The following is a 13,584-nucleotide window of genomic DNA, read 5'->3' as shown; positions in this document are numbered from 1 at the left end:
GGGGGGGGGGGGGGGGTAACAGTTATTATTATTACTATTATTGCATTAATTTCACAACATCTGGGAGACTTTGAAGTTGACTGACTTCAAGTTGACTGAGAGTTCTCTAACATGTCATTATGTCTTACTGCATTTTCATCTGGTTTGTTACACTGAGAATAAATGTCAAATAATCCTAAAGCATTCAAACAACAAAGACAAACACGAAGACTGATTAAGGGGCTGAACGTGAGCTTGGACAGATAAAGAATGAGAACCAATGATTTGCAAGGTGATTTAAGTCATGCAGTCCTCTTCTAAACTTCCACCCATTGCTTTAAAAATGCTAAAGTTCACACCTCCACATGACTAGGGGTAAAGAACAGGATCTGTTCTCTCTCTCTCTCTCTCTCTCTCTCTCTCTCTATCTGACATCAGCACTTCACACCCTAAAACTCTCTCACTATCCCCAAACCCCCCACCAGTAAAGCAAACAGAGAGACTCAGAGGGGTTGCCAAGGGAAGGTCTGGGTGTGTAGCCAGAATTGAGCTGACATTTAAGTGAAATCAGCAGATGGAGGCCACCATAGAGAAACCTCACTGAGGAAAAAGTGCTTTAAGGAAAAAACCCTACTGTGCTTCAACTCTGTGTGCTTTTAGTCCATAACCTTTTTTCTTTAGCTTTCTTAAAAGCTCACAAGTCTGAATTCTCTGAAGTCTGAATTTTAGGTTGCTAGATATTTCTCAGGACCAAGTTTATATCTTTCCCAAATATGGACTCCTAAACATTCTTCTAAGACCTGTCCTTTGGTTGGAGAGATTTTTTCTTGAACTATCTAAGAGTTAAAGCTTCAACATCACCCTCAGGAGCACAGACTCCTGGACTCACAGGCCGCTTTGCGCTGATGGTGTTCATTCATGTAACACAGAGAAAACATGAAGAGCAAAAATGTATTAGACCACTATGTAAAACTACCAATTGCCCCTGATACAAAAACATGAACACACTAGCCCACTATTCTGCCACACTGTGGTAATCTGAAGATAAAATCTCTAAACAGCAGATCCAAGCATAAGGTCTTACAGCCATTTTAAACCTCTAGAGAGATATACATAACACAATTTTAGGCACTGGCATTGTCTTGGCTTTTTTTTTTTGACTGGCAGAAAATTTTTAGAAGGCCTCCCAGAACAAATGATCCAAATCACTGGATTATTTCTGGAATCATCATAAAAGTGAATAAACGTAATTATACAAAACAACACAGGGAAATCTTCAATGTCTCCCCCAAATCATGCTTTGAGTGTAATGAAAGGTAAAAATTAAAAATGTACTTTAACGCAACCTGCTTCATAAAACACGACACAGTGGCAACAGTTGGTGAGATGTTTCACATTTCTGTGACTGTCATTTACATTTAAAAAAAAGAAAAATCAGATGAATTTGGGAGTGTAGATATCATGTAAAAGTTCCAGTTGTAATTTACAACGGGTGTAAAATCATGGTGATATAGATTTTTTGTCCGTAGACTGTAGGGCGTAATCTCTGTTCTTTGCTCTGTGTTGTTATTTGAGTCTCTTATCAGACCATCAGGCTATTGCACGATACCATTGTTGACTCTTCATTCTGTGTGTTAGCACTATTGATTGGCAGCGACATATCAGCCAACATGAAGCTATGCTAACACTAGTCGGCTATGTACAATGGTACGTCATTCCCAGCTGAACCCAAATCAGATTCTGTCTGTGGGCAGTGTGACTGGATGATTTCTTCTGTACATATAAATGATGTTTTCGGTCTGCTGTCTTTTCCATAAAATGCTTAAACAGAGGAGGCTCGCACACACACACACACACACACACACACACACACACACACACACACACACACACACACAAAAGGCTCATCTGTTAACATCCCACTGACTCTCCCTCTGCTACCCAGCATGCAACGCAGCATCCAGGAACTACCCTCAAGGGCATCAAGGAGGAAGGGAAATGCCATTGACTGAACAGCACACACAAAGGCACACACAGTCACACACACTCTCTCTCTCTCTGTCACACACACACACACACACACACACACACTCCCTCTCTCTCTCTCTCTGTCACACACACACACACACACACACACACACACAAACAAACACTCATATACCGTTTGGATAGCTTTCTGTTCCCTCCCTGCAGAAGGTGGGATTGTGGTGCGTGCGTGTGTGTCCGTGTGTGTGTGTGTGGTGAAGTGTGATTTGATCTAATTTAGTCTGCTTTGGCTTGGCTGAGTGACGTGGCGTCTCTCTATTCACTGTGAGGCTGTGTTTGACCCATTTGAGCCACAGAGATGAAAAAAGATTTTCCTCAAAACTATAATACATATCAGCATCTCATCTCTGATTGGCTACTCCAGTACCTCATACTTCCAGTTCATTTTTCCCCCTCTCTCATCTCAGAGAAACATGCCCTATGGCCAAGTGCTAAGACAATACAAGTGTTTTATAACAACAATACAAACCAGTAAAAAGACATTAATCAAAAAAATTCTGTGAGATTGCTAACTGTTGATAAATGAATAGGCCTGAATGGGAAATGTGTGTGCGTGTGTGTGTCTGTCCGTCTGTCTATGTATGTGCATGTATGTATGTGTGTGTATGTATATTTGTGTGTGTGTGTGTGTGTGTGTGTGTGAGTGTGAGTGTGAGTGTGTGTGTGTGTGTGTGTGTGTGCATATGTGTGCGTGTGTGTGTGTGCATGTGTGTGCGCGTTTGTGTGTGTGAGTGAGTGTGTGTGTGTGTGCGTGTGTGTGTGTGTGTGCGCGTTGTGTGTGTGCGTGTGTGTGCATGTGTGTGTGCGTGTGTGCATGTGTGTGCGTGTGTGTATGTGTGTGTATAAAATCAGTGGGGCCATCTGGTGTGAGTAGTCCACGACTTCTGGCTGAGACAACACCGATGGATTATCATTGTTTACTACAGCAGGCTGGATTAACCCACTGAACAACTGTAATCTGTTTCCTTCTTTCTCTCTCTCTCTCCTTTTCACTCTTGTTTCCCTTATTTTTGTTCAGTATTCACTACATTCCTTAACAGTTACCAATCTGTTCACTAACTAATTCAAAGGCCACAACCTCATTCTTTCACTGTATCTATTAACAGAAATAATCTACACAGAATATATGTATGTACTATATACAGAATTTATATAGTATTTATATTTAATATTTATTTATAGTATTTATATATAGTATAATATATACGAAAACATGCTTCAGATTATGTGAACTAATAAAGACAGCTCTGTTTCGATTCAGCCTTATGTCTTTGCGTGTTCATTCATAAAACAGGTTAGATGGTCCTCAATTTGACATTCAGCTACACTATCTTCCACCCTTATGTACTCTTGCTCATATGCACACTCACAAGTACACTCATTCATGGTGAGTCTTCGAGTTCACGCACGCTTGTACAATGAAGCCAAAGCCCATTAGATGTTGTCAGAGTGTATGCGGAATCTTTGAATTTTCTGGAGAGATCCAGATGTTCCTTATTAACAAATAGGAACATGGAGTTCCAAACTGCACTGTGACCTTCATGCCATGGATTCCATTCTAAATTCAGGGTGATTCTGCCTCTTTCTCTTTTCTGGCCACACAAGTCAAATGTCAATCCAGAAATTTCCTAATGTTGGAGCAGCACAAAACTCAGTCTGGTATCACAAACAACAGTATCTTCAGTTTGGACAAAATGCTCTGTCTGTTTGAGGCCCAATGAGAGCACACTGCTCTGTCTTTTAGCCAGTCAGCGGGGGCTAAGAGTAAAGACAGAATTTCTGAGGGTTTGTTGAGTGGATTCACTCTCTTGTTTCATTAGTTTAAACTGAGTCATAGAAATCTAATCCATCCACAGACAAATCTCTACCAAATCTGAGAATATCTCATCGCCGAGGAAGATTAAACTAAAGTGTAAGAACACAATGAGATAAACACCAAGGAATCTGAATGTTCTGGAGACAAGACATTCCCAAAATATTTTGATTCATTTCCGGCTGGATTTGCTAATCTGTGATTACATCTCATGAATGGTAGATTTTTGGTGCAGCTGCAAAGTATTTATTCCACATTTCTCGATATTTACATGGTCCACAATACATTTTGATGAATTACTTGAACAAACCGGACAATCTGGAGGATCACCGTAGGAAAGTCCTGTCAGATAGGGTCGGTACAGGTTTTTCAGCAGCCTGTCCTGTTATTACGCAACACTGTATTAGATACTGTAGGTAGAGCTCCAGACAGCTGCTGATTACGAATCTAAGCAGTAAAACAGATCACTGAAAGAAGCTATGGTGCCAAATGGTACAGTTTCAATCTCCAGATGTTTGGAGTGAAAATTCTGTGGCTGCGATTCTGTCTAGTTTTCTGACGGTCTCCAAAATGACATGGGAATCAAAGAACGCTCTATGAATGATTTTTTTCCAAAACGTTTTCATGTGTTATTTTGATAAGACCTCCATTCCTCACCCTTGTATAATACTTAATAACTGTGTCTGCTCACTCCAACCTAAATTCAGTCCGCTTCAAGTCTAATTTAAATCGCCTTTCTTCATTTGTTTTAAGCGTTTATCCTCTAAGATCCCTTTATCTTTATCTGTCCTCACTGCTGTCACTGTCCCTGTTGTGGATGAATGGGCAGACATCTGGGTTTTTTTGTAACGGTTTACTGCATCAACAAGCTCTGCTCCTGGACAACACAAGACCCCTGATCCAGCAGTACTGTGGTATAAGGAACACATGGCGTGGATAGATATTTTTGAAAGTCAGTTTATTCTTGTCTGGACTTTAGTCATTCTGAATAAAATGGAAATTAATCTCAACACCGCATGAGAAATCCCTCTCATCACTTTTCACTGGTTTCATGTTTGACCAGAGGTGGTCCCACAGGAAATGACATCATGGCAACAGCAAGGAAATCAATGTTGGTGGTCAGCTAGCTCGTGTCAGTTGACCCCCTGCATATATTGGCGAAACACATACACACACACACACACACACACACACACACGCACACGCGTGTGCACGTACGCACACACACCACACACACACAGAATTGGGAACAGCCAGTCCCATCAGTGTGGATTAGTTATTGATTGGAGTAGATTACACAACCACACATAATCCTCACACTCTCTCTCTGTCTCTTTCACTTAACACAGATGCCTACACTCATTCACACACACACATACACACACAAACTCTCTCACATGCATGTGCGCGTGTGCTCGCACACACACACACTCACAAACTGTCTCACACACATGTGCACGCGTGCATGCGTGCTCGCGCACACACACACACACACACACACACACACACACACATGCAGGGCTCCCTAACACGTCCTCCTCCTCCTCCTGAGGGTTGCGTAATTTGCTGATTTGCATGCGCCTGGGGTACATAGAAATGAACACGTCTGATACATTCATTTATTTGCTCTGCTGTTGAGAGTGTATTGGATGGGACTGGATTAATTCCTCTCCTAACAAGAGATGCACTCAAATCAAAACGACGACAGGACATCAGGCAGAAGTGAACGGGTGTGGAAAATGCCGGCAGACGTGTCAAGAGGCTCATTTATCTGTCTGTTCAGGACATTATGGGACTAGCGAACCAGTATCACGACATAGGTCATTTCCTGTCTCTCCCTGTCAGGGCACCCCTAACATCCTGCAGTAATATGCCTGTCATCCCTGTCACGCCATCCGATTGGCTCAGGTCCCTTGACTTGCATCTCAAGGGCATCTCAGCCGGAGTCGCCTTCCGGAAAGCCCTCTTAGCAAGGCGCCACCTCACACACGCGCGCGCGCACCTGAGCCTCAGCCAACAACCCATACAGCCTTCTGCCTTTTCAAGGTGACACTGAGCTACAGCATCTCTGTCTCTCTCTCTCTCTCCCCTCCCCCTCACTGTATTTCACCTTACAATCACAACCTGAATACGATCTTTCGAATACTAACATTCCTTTGTTTTATCTCGGCGTTGCGCACTAACCGTTCTCTCATACCTTCCTGACTGATAAGTTCGGATGGCTCTAGAGCCTTATCAGAGTTCCTCCGCCCTCTATACTATAGTCTCTCAGTAGTATGAAATCACCGAATCACCAAGAATGCTTGGGAGTTTCCACTGTTACTGAGTAACCTCAGCTTTGACGCAGTCACCGGAACGGGTGCAATTCCCCTCTGGCGGCCCACAGTACGCCAGAGCGACACCATTTCGAGGATGGTTACGTATGTAACTGGTATCGCGGTATGAAAGTCAACGGATGAGTTAAAGAAAAAAATGTTGAAGAGTCAGGCCTTGTCAATCACTGCCGCTGTGTGCCATGACAGCATCACGGCGGATTTATTTTCAGATTGATTGGAACATTTTGTCCTATCGGACTTGACAATCGATTGTAATTTTGGAACGGGGTTTATGTCTCTCAGAAAGTATTGCTATTTTTTAAACCCTACTGTTCAGGCATAATAGACTAGATCAGTGTTGAAACTAGAGGAACGGGCGTCCATTTTGACGCAGTTGTCTCAGCCGGTCGTTGTCAATCCTGTCCCCCCTTTCCACATCGACCGTTTGGCCTCATTCGCTGTCATACCTCCTGCGCATATAAGGATTGTGTTTGCATGTCATGGAGTGAAAACGGCTGATAAAAGAGTTCAGGATACAAACGCTCCTAACATTATGTCCAATGCCCCCACCCTCTACCTTTACTGAGAGTTAAATGACAGTATGGCAATCTAAGAAGAAAAAAAACAGAGTTTAACGTTCTGTGGGACTAGAAATGTATCATATATATCCGGCGATGCGCGTTAGACCGACTGAAGTCCTTGGATTCTGATAGATGTGAGTGTCAGGGAATAAACGTCTCACATTCGCATGTCATCTACAATCATGTGTGTGATACATTTGCAGGGTTGTAAAATCTGAGGAATCAAAGGTCTGACCAAGCAACGATCCATTGCCATGGTTGAAAATAGGAATAACTGACCATTTGCGCCTTTTTTGTGCAAGTTCGCACGCCCAATGTTGTTTCTTTTGCATTTGATGTAATGAAAGGGTACGAATCTGCAGCCAAACATTAATGAATTATCTTTTCGATTGTTGTGCCGAATTCAAGCGGCAGGTTTCCCTTTTTTGCCTCTAACCGCATTATGACGTACCGGCGCTGGTGCTAGACTGGGTATGGACCGTTGGATGTCAGACAGAGTTGACGCAGTTTGTGAATCTGCGAGGCTGCAGCATCCTGATCTGTACGCCGTTATTTTACAATGTCAGTGATGTCAATCTCATACTTAATGCACTTAACCGAAATAACGACAGATTATGTGCGTGGGTTGAGGGAGCTAAATTCTGTTTGAAGGAGATTACAGGTTTCTGCATTTGGGTAACCTTTAAAAAACGCAGCTATGAAATGATTTGAGACTCAAAACGCACCATGTTCACACGTCATGAGATGAAATATTTCATATGAAACATCTATGGATATGATTACTAATGTTAAGACTTGAAAGTCAACAACCACGAAACGATTATTTTTTACAACCATCGGTAAATCTGCATCCAGTTTAGACACGGAGACGGTCGGCTTACCCCCATTTCGGCGAAATCAGTCGGGCGTCCTCAGCTGATGAACGGCGTGGAAGGTTAATTCAGTCAGAGCGAAGGTGCTGATGGAGAACCGTGGCGTTGCGTCGGGGAGGGAGCAGAAAAACCCTCTACGAATAGAAGCAGCAACTGGACGCCTCACTAACAGAAAACTATGAACTAATCGACACAAATATCATGTATATTAAGTGATGGAAGGGGTTATACTAAGAAACAATATTTTCGATTAAATGACCAGGTCTGGTCAAAGACTGCACCCGTTTTTAAAAGCACATGGGCTGCTTTGGATAAGGTGAGAAAATTGGATGCAGCGTAGCGATTATGTGGGCGTCCCAAGCGCTGCTCTGATTCAGACGCAAAAGATACCGGTGAATTACAAGACCATGCCGCCGTCTTTCTCTACCAATGTGTCCTTCCGCTGCTACTGGTCGTAACCGCGGCACAGTCCCCCGCCTGATCCACACCACTCCGCGTGAAGAAGAAGCGCCGGTAAGTGTGAGAGATGCTGGACCACGACCGTGCGAAACCGAAAAATGCCGACTCGTCGTTACAGTAGCCGCCCACGAACCGTCATTTAACCCAATGGGCAACGGAAGGACGATGTGAGTGACTAAACTTTCTACCAATTAAACCAGAATTTGTTTAGCGACCGGCCAGTCATCTGGTTTCTACACTCGAGAGAAACTCCTTGAGAATTTGCGAGTAATTTTTCTTTCAAATACTGAAACTGTCAGTATTTAAATATTTTGACTTGTTATATCCATGTCATACGGATATTGATAGCTTGGAAGACATATTTTTGTTAATTACAATTATTTCACAGCGTAACTAATTTAAGTAAACCAATCAATCGTTCGAGGCCAGAAAGAAAGATAAGTTTGCACTGACGCAATTTATCCAGTTTGTTCTCTTAAATGTGTCAGAGTGATCATCAAAGATGTTTTTGACTACACAAACAGAGACAGGTCACCGAGTGAAAGGACATATAACGGCATTCTGATGTCTAAAGTAGTCACTGAGGACTCCGCTTATCGGGCTTAAGAGGCAGCTGTCACTGAAGCTTATACGCTACCTTGAACCTTGAAATTGGTCAAATGTCAGATGTGCAGTGGAGTACAAAACAGAGAACGAGACAGATTTACCTTGTGTGTGTCTGTGTGTGTGTTTGTTTGTGTGAGGGAGAGAGAGAGAGTTCCGTGATCTTCAGGTAAGCAGAAATATTAGTGATTTTTTAGACAGAGAGAGAGAGCGAGTGAGCCAGACAGGTCATTCCAGACAGGCTCTATCAGCCCCCAGGACAGACAGAAAGGGAACAAACTGATGGGCGTGAGAGGACAGACGAAGGATGAAGTGGATTCGGACAAAAAACTTCACCAAAGAAAGGAGAGAAACAGAAAGAACAAAAAAAATCATAAAGTCTGTATCTCCTCACAAAATTAGATTGTGTCAGTGTCATGGCATGTTTTATCTGTGTGTGTGTGTGTGTGTGTGTGTTTGTGTGTGTGAGACAGAATAGTTCTGAGCTTCAAAAGCCAAACCAAATCACCACAATAACCGTTTGATCAAAAACAACACCCTCATCATATCCTTGTCTCTGCCTGTGCTATAAATAAATTTCTTGTTTTTTCTCTGATAATGAAATGGTTTCAGCAGCATTCAAGTCTCCTGAACCCTTGTCTTTTAAAACAGTGCCCTCCCCCCAAACCAGACACACACACACACACACACACACACACAGAGCTGAAGATTATCAGTGAGGCTCCAGTGTTCTCTGAAAGCTCTCCATTAGTCTCTAATCATTCCTGAGACACCTCAGTATAAGTACTGTGTTCATTTACAACCTTCTCTCTGAGTTCACTCTGTCTGTCTCTCTGCCTGTCTGCCTCTCAGCCTGACTGTCACTCTGCCTGTCTTTCTGTCTGCCTGTCTGTCTGTCTGCTGGGCTGCCTGTTGGTCTGCCTGTCTGTCGATCTGTCTGTCTGTCTGCGGGGCTGCCTGTTGGTCTGCCTGCCTGTCTGTCTGTCTGCCGGTCTGTCTGTTTGCTAGTCTGTCTGTTGGTCTGTCTGCCTGTCTCTCTGTCTGCTTACCTGTCTGTCTGTTTTTCTATCTGCCTGTCTCTTTGTCTGCCTACCTGTCTGTCTGTTTCTCTCTTCTTCAAAGGGCTGTTTGAGGGCTAGGACTTTGTTTTAGGGTTCAGATTACAATTAGGTTTAGGTTAGGGTTAGGGCAAGGGTTGGGTTCATTTAGTTGTGATGGTTGAAGTTAGGGTAAGGGGCTAGGGAATGCATTATGTCAATGAGTGTCCTCACAAAGAGGAAGTGTGTGTGTGTGTGTGTTTGTGTTTGGGAGTTGGTAGTGGAGTTGCTCAGCATAACAGGTATCACTTGTATATGTATCTGTATATGTATGTGTACCTGTGGTGGCATGTGTGTGTGTGTGTGTGTGTGTTGTGTGTGTGAGAGGGAGAGAGAGAGAGAGTGTGTGTGAGTGAATACATGTCCCTGGATGTACAGAGTGATCTTAATCATTTTAATCTCCAGGCTCTAATCTGACATGTAGGGTCCATGTGTTCCATAAACCCATGAACTGCAGCCCACCACAGGGGCACAGGGGAGGGGTCACCTTCAGATAGAGGGAGAGAAGGGAGGAGCAGACTGAGAGGAAAAAGAGGAGACGGAGGAAGAGTAGCAAATGTGTGTGTGTGTGTGTGTGTGTGTGTGTATGTGTGTGTGAGAGAGAGAGAGAGAGAGAAATTCATGAGAGTGTAGGGATGAGTCAGATAGGAGAGTGGAGAAGGGAGGTGAGTTGAGCACTAGGCAACGACAGAAAAGAGAAAAAGAGAAGAAATTTGGAGGGGGGAACAAGCGATTCTTTATCTAAATGTCCTGTGTGTGCGTGAGTGTGTATGTTTGTGCGTATGTGTGTGTGTCTGTGTGTGTGTGCGTGCATGTGTGAGTGTGTGTGTGTGTGTATATGCGCGTCTGCGTGTGCGTGTGCTTGTGTGTGTGTGTGTGTATGGGCGTGTGTGTGTGTGTGAGCGTGTGTGTGTGTGTGTGCGAGCTGCCCAGAACAATAATGACTAAATCTTGGAGGCATGGGTCAGATTTAATATTCAGTGTGATGGTGGGGATATTGTGTGTGTGTGTGTGTGTGTTTGTCCCTGTTTTAGATACATTAGAGGATGGTATGGATATAGCTGTGTAACATTTCTCAAGATTAACGAGATTTTTGACACATTCAATTCAATTTTTAAACCTGCCGTTCTACTAAAGCCAACTAAACACTTTCAAATGCAAAAGATTATTTACTTTAATTATGATATAAACTTTACAAAATTAAACCAACTTGAAATGGATGTTGGCAAAGGAAGTCTAATTTGAACAATTCAGATGATTTTCTACTGAGAGTTTCTTCAAGGCAGAGATGAACACAACACAAAATAAGTTGTTTTTTGAAGAAGGATCTTACATTCCAGGATAATGAACAACCCCTGTGCACACGCAAGCACACACACAGGCACACACACACGCACGCACACACAAACACATGCACATACTCGTGTGTGTGTGTGTCTGTCTGTGTGTGTGTGAATCCCTAAGATCTCTCTATGCTGCCACACAGAAGTCTTGTTTTGCGACAACTCACAGACAACCAGAATGTTCCAGCCGCTAAGTATCTTTAGACCTTCATATTTCCACTATTCTCTCCCCCCAGGTCTGTCATACCCTTCAGTTATAACGTTACCTCCGCCACTACAGCCATGACTGGTTTACTAATCACCCCCTCCTCTCTCTCTCTCTCTCACACGCACACACACACACACACTCAGAGTCTCTGTCTCTTAATCTGCCTCCCAGCTGTTTTTTTCCATGCCTGTCCCAGCCCCCTCCTCATTTCTTCTCTTTTCCTGTTTCTGTCCGTTCATCAGTACCACAGAATGTTACTACAGGAATGAGAGAATGAAAGAGCATCAAAGAGACGCTCGGGCGTCATTCACCATACATATAATCAAACACACAGACACAGACGCGCGCACACACACACACACACACACACACACTGTTTTCATTTCCTGAGTAGACTAGGGGTCAACACTGTCCTGTGTTATACTATGACATAGACTAAGACATAGTGATGTATAAAGCATAGCATATACACAATTGTCATAAAATGTGTCACATTGTATGACATGATGTATATATGCTATGATTTATGACATCACTGTGACAGCATTGTGAAGTACTGCATGTCATGTTATGTCATGCAAAATGCAGAAATGCTGTTTAAACATCCCTCTGTTACATCACGATTCATGTCTCATTTTGTTCAAAAGATCACAGAATCCCCTGCTTGCCTAAAAACATTTTTCATCTCTCTTTTGCTTTTCCCCTCCTCCTCTGCTTTACTGAAGCAGCTTAACTCATCGCTGTGACTATGAGTTACTGCATGAGTGCTTTTAAGATGCACTCTGCTAAATAACCCCTATAAGTGTGGGTGAGAGAGAGAGAGAGAGAGAGAAAGAGTTTGTCTATGTATGTATATGTGTATTTGGGGTGTGTGTATGTGTCTGTTGTGTGCAGGTATCATGTAACAACCACAGGACTAAGGACGGTATTTTCCCTCCTCTTGGGTTGCTTTGCTAATGGAATAAGAGTCAGGAAAGAGAATGAATAAATGCAGCAGAGAGCACTCCCCTTCCCCAGACACGCACACACACACACACACACACACACACACCCGTAACTAGTCTGAGCCTGGCCCCTTTCCACAGAATACCATCCCTCTCTACACTCTCTCACACTGTTCAGAGAGAACTTCCTACGTTTGAAGAAGCAAGCTGAGCACACAGCCAATGGGCCTTCGTTCTGTTTATTTCACTTGATGAGGTAAATCATCTGAAGGTCATTATGGACCTGAATTAAGTTAACAGAATGCCCTTCTGACGCTCTAATGAAGGAGTATCAAAGGTCTGTCTGTCTGTCTGTCTGTGTCTCTCTCTGTCTGACTGTATGTCTGTCTCTCCATGTCTGTCTGTCTGTCTGTCTGTCTGTCTGTGCATGTGTGTCTCTTTCTCTCTGTCTGTCTCTACGAATTTGTGTGTCAGTCTGACTGTCTGCCTGTCCATCTCCCTGTCTCTACCTTCCCATCTCTATGTTTCTCTGTCTCTGTCTCTGTCTCTGTCCCTGTCTCTGTCCCTGTTGCTGTCTCTGTCCCTGTCGCTGTCTCTCTCTCTCTCTGGGACTCTACATTGTGCGCTGATAAATATGAGTTGGTCTATACTGACTGATGCTCTGCTTCTCAATAAGGAAGTGAACCTGCACAACCTTGTCTGTCTTTGCTGATTCACCTCCACAATCTTCTGCTCCTTATTCATTCTGGAACATTCAGTTTTTTCCTTTGATGATTGCAGCTTTATATCAGCACAGAGAAGAGTATAGAAATACATTAAAAAAACCCAACCAGGACAGAATATAGACTTTATAAATATGTTCTTCATGTGTGTCTTTGTAAGGCTGAAAAATGGCTGCTGAATCCATCAACTGAGCACTACTGTTGCTTTAAGGCCCAGTCAGCTGCAGCAGCCAATCAGAAAGGAGATGCTGTGATGATGTCGTCCTTGCCAACGACCTTGATGGAGAGGAGAAAGGGAGGATGTGTGAGAACAAGGGAGGATGGTAAGCAGAGATGAATGGGCAGAGAGGAGAGGGAGAGAGAGAGGGAGAGAGATGGAAGTGGCAAAACAGAGTGACTTCCACTATCCTCATCTTTCATTCTTCCTCTCAGCCCACAACCTAATGAACACACACACACACACACACACACACACACACCCACCCTCTCTCTGCTGGTGTACTGAAATGTTGCATAATCTCTATAGTGGAGAGGTTTCAAGTCGGCAGAGAGAAATGACACAATAGAGTAAGAGCCCCCCCCCCCCCCTTCCCCTAATGCTC

Source organism: Chanos chanos, chromosome 1 (genome assembly GCF_902362185.1).
Source record: "Chanos chanos chromosome 1, fChaCha1.1, whole genome shotgun sequence".
Lineage (NCBI taxonomy): Eukaryota > Metazoa > Chordata > Actinopteri > Gonorynchiformes > Chanidae > Chanos > Chanos chanos.
This window is presented reverse-complemented; position numbering follows the sequence as displayed.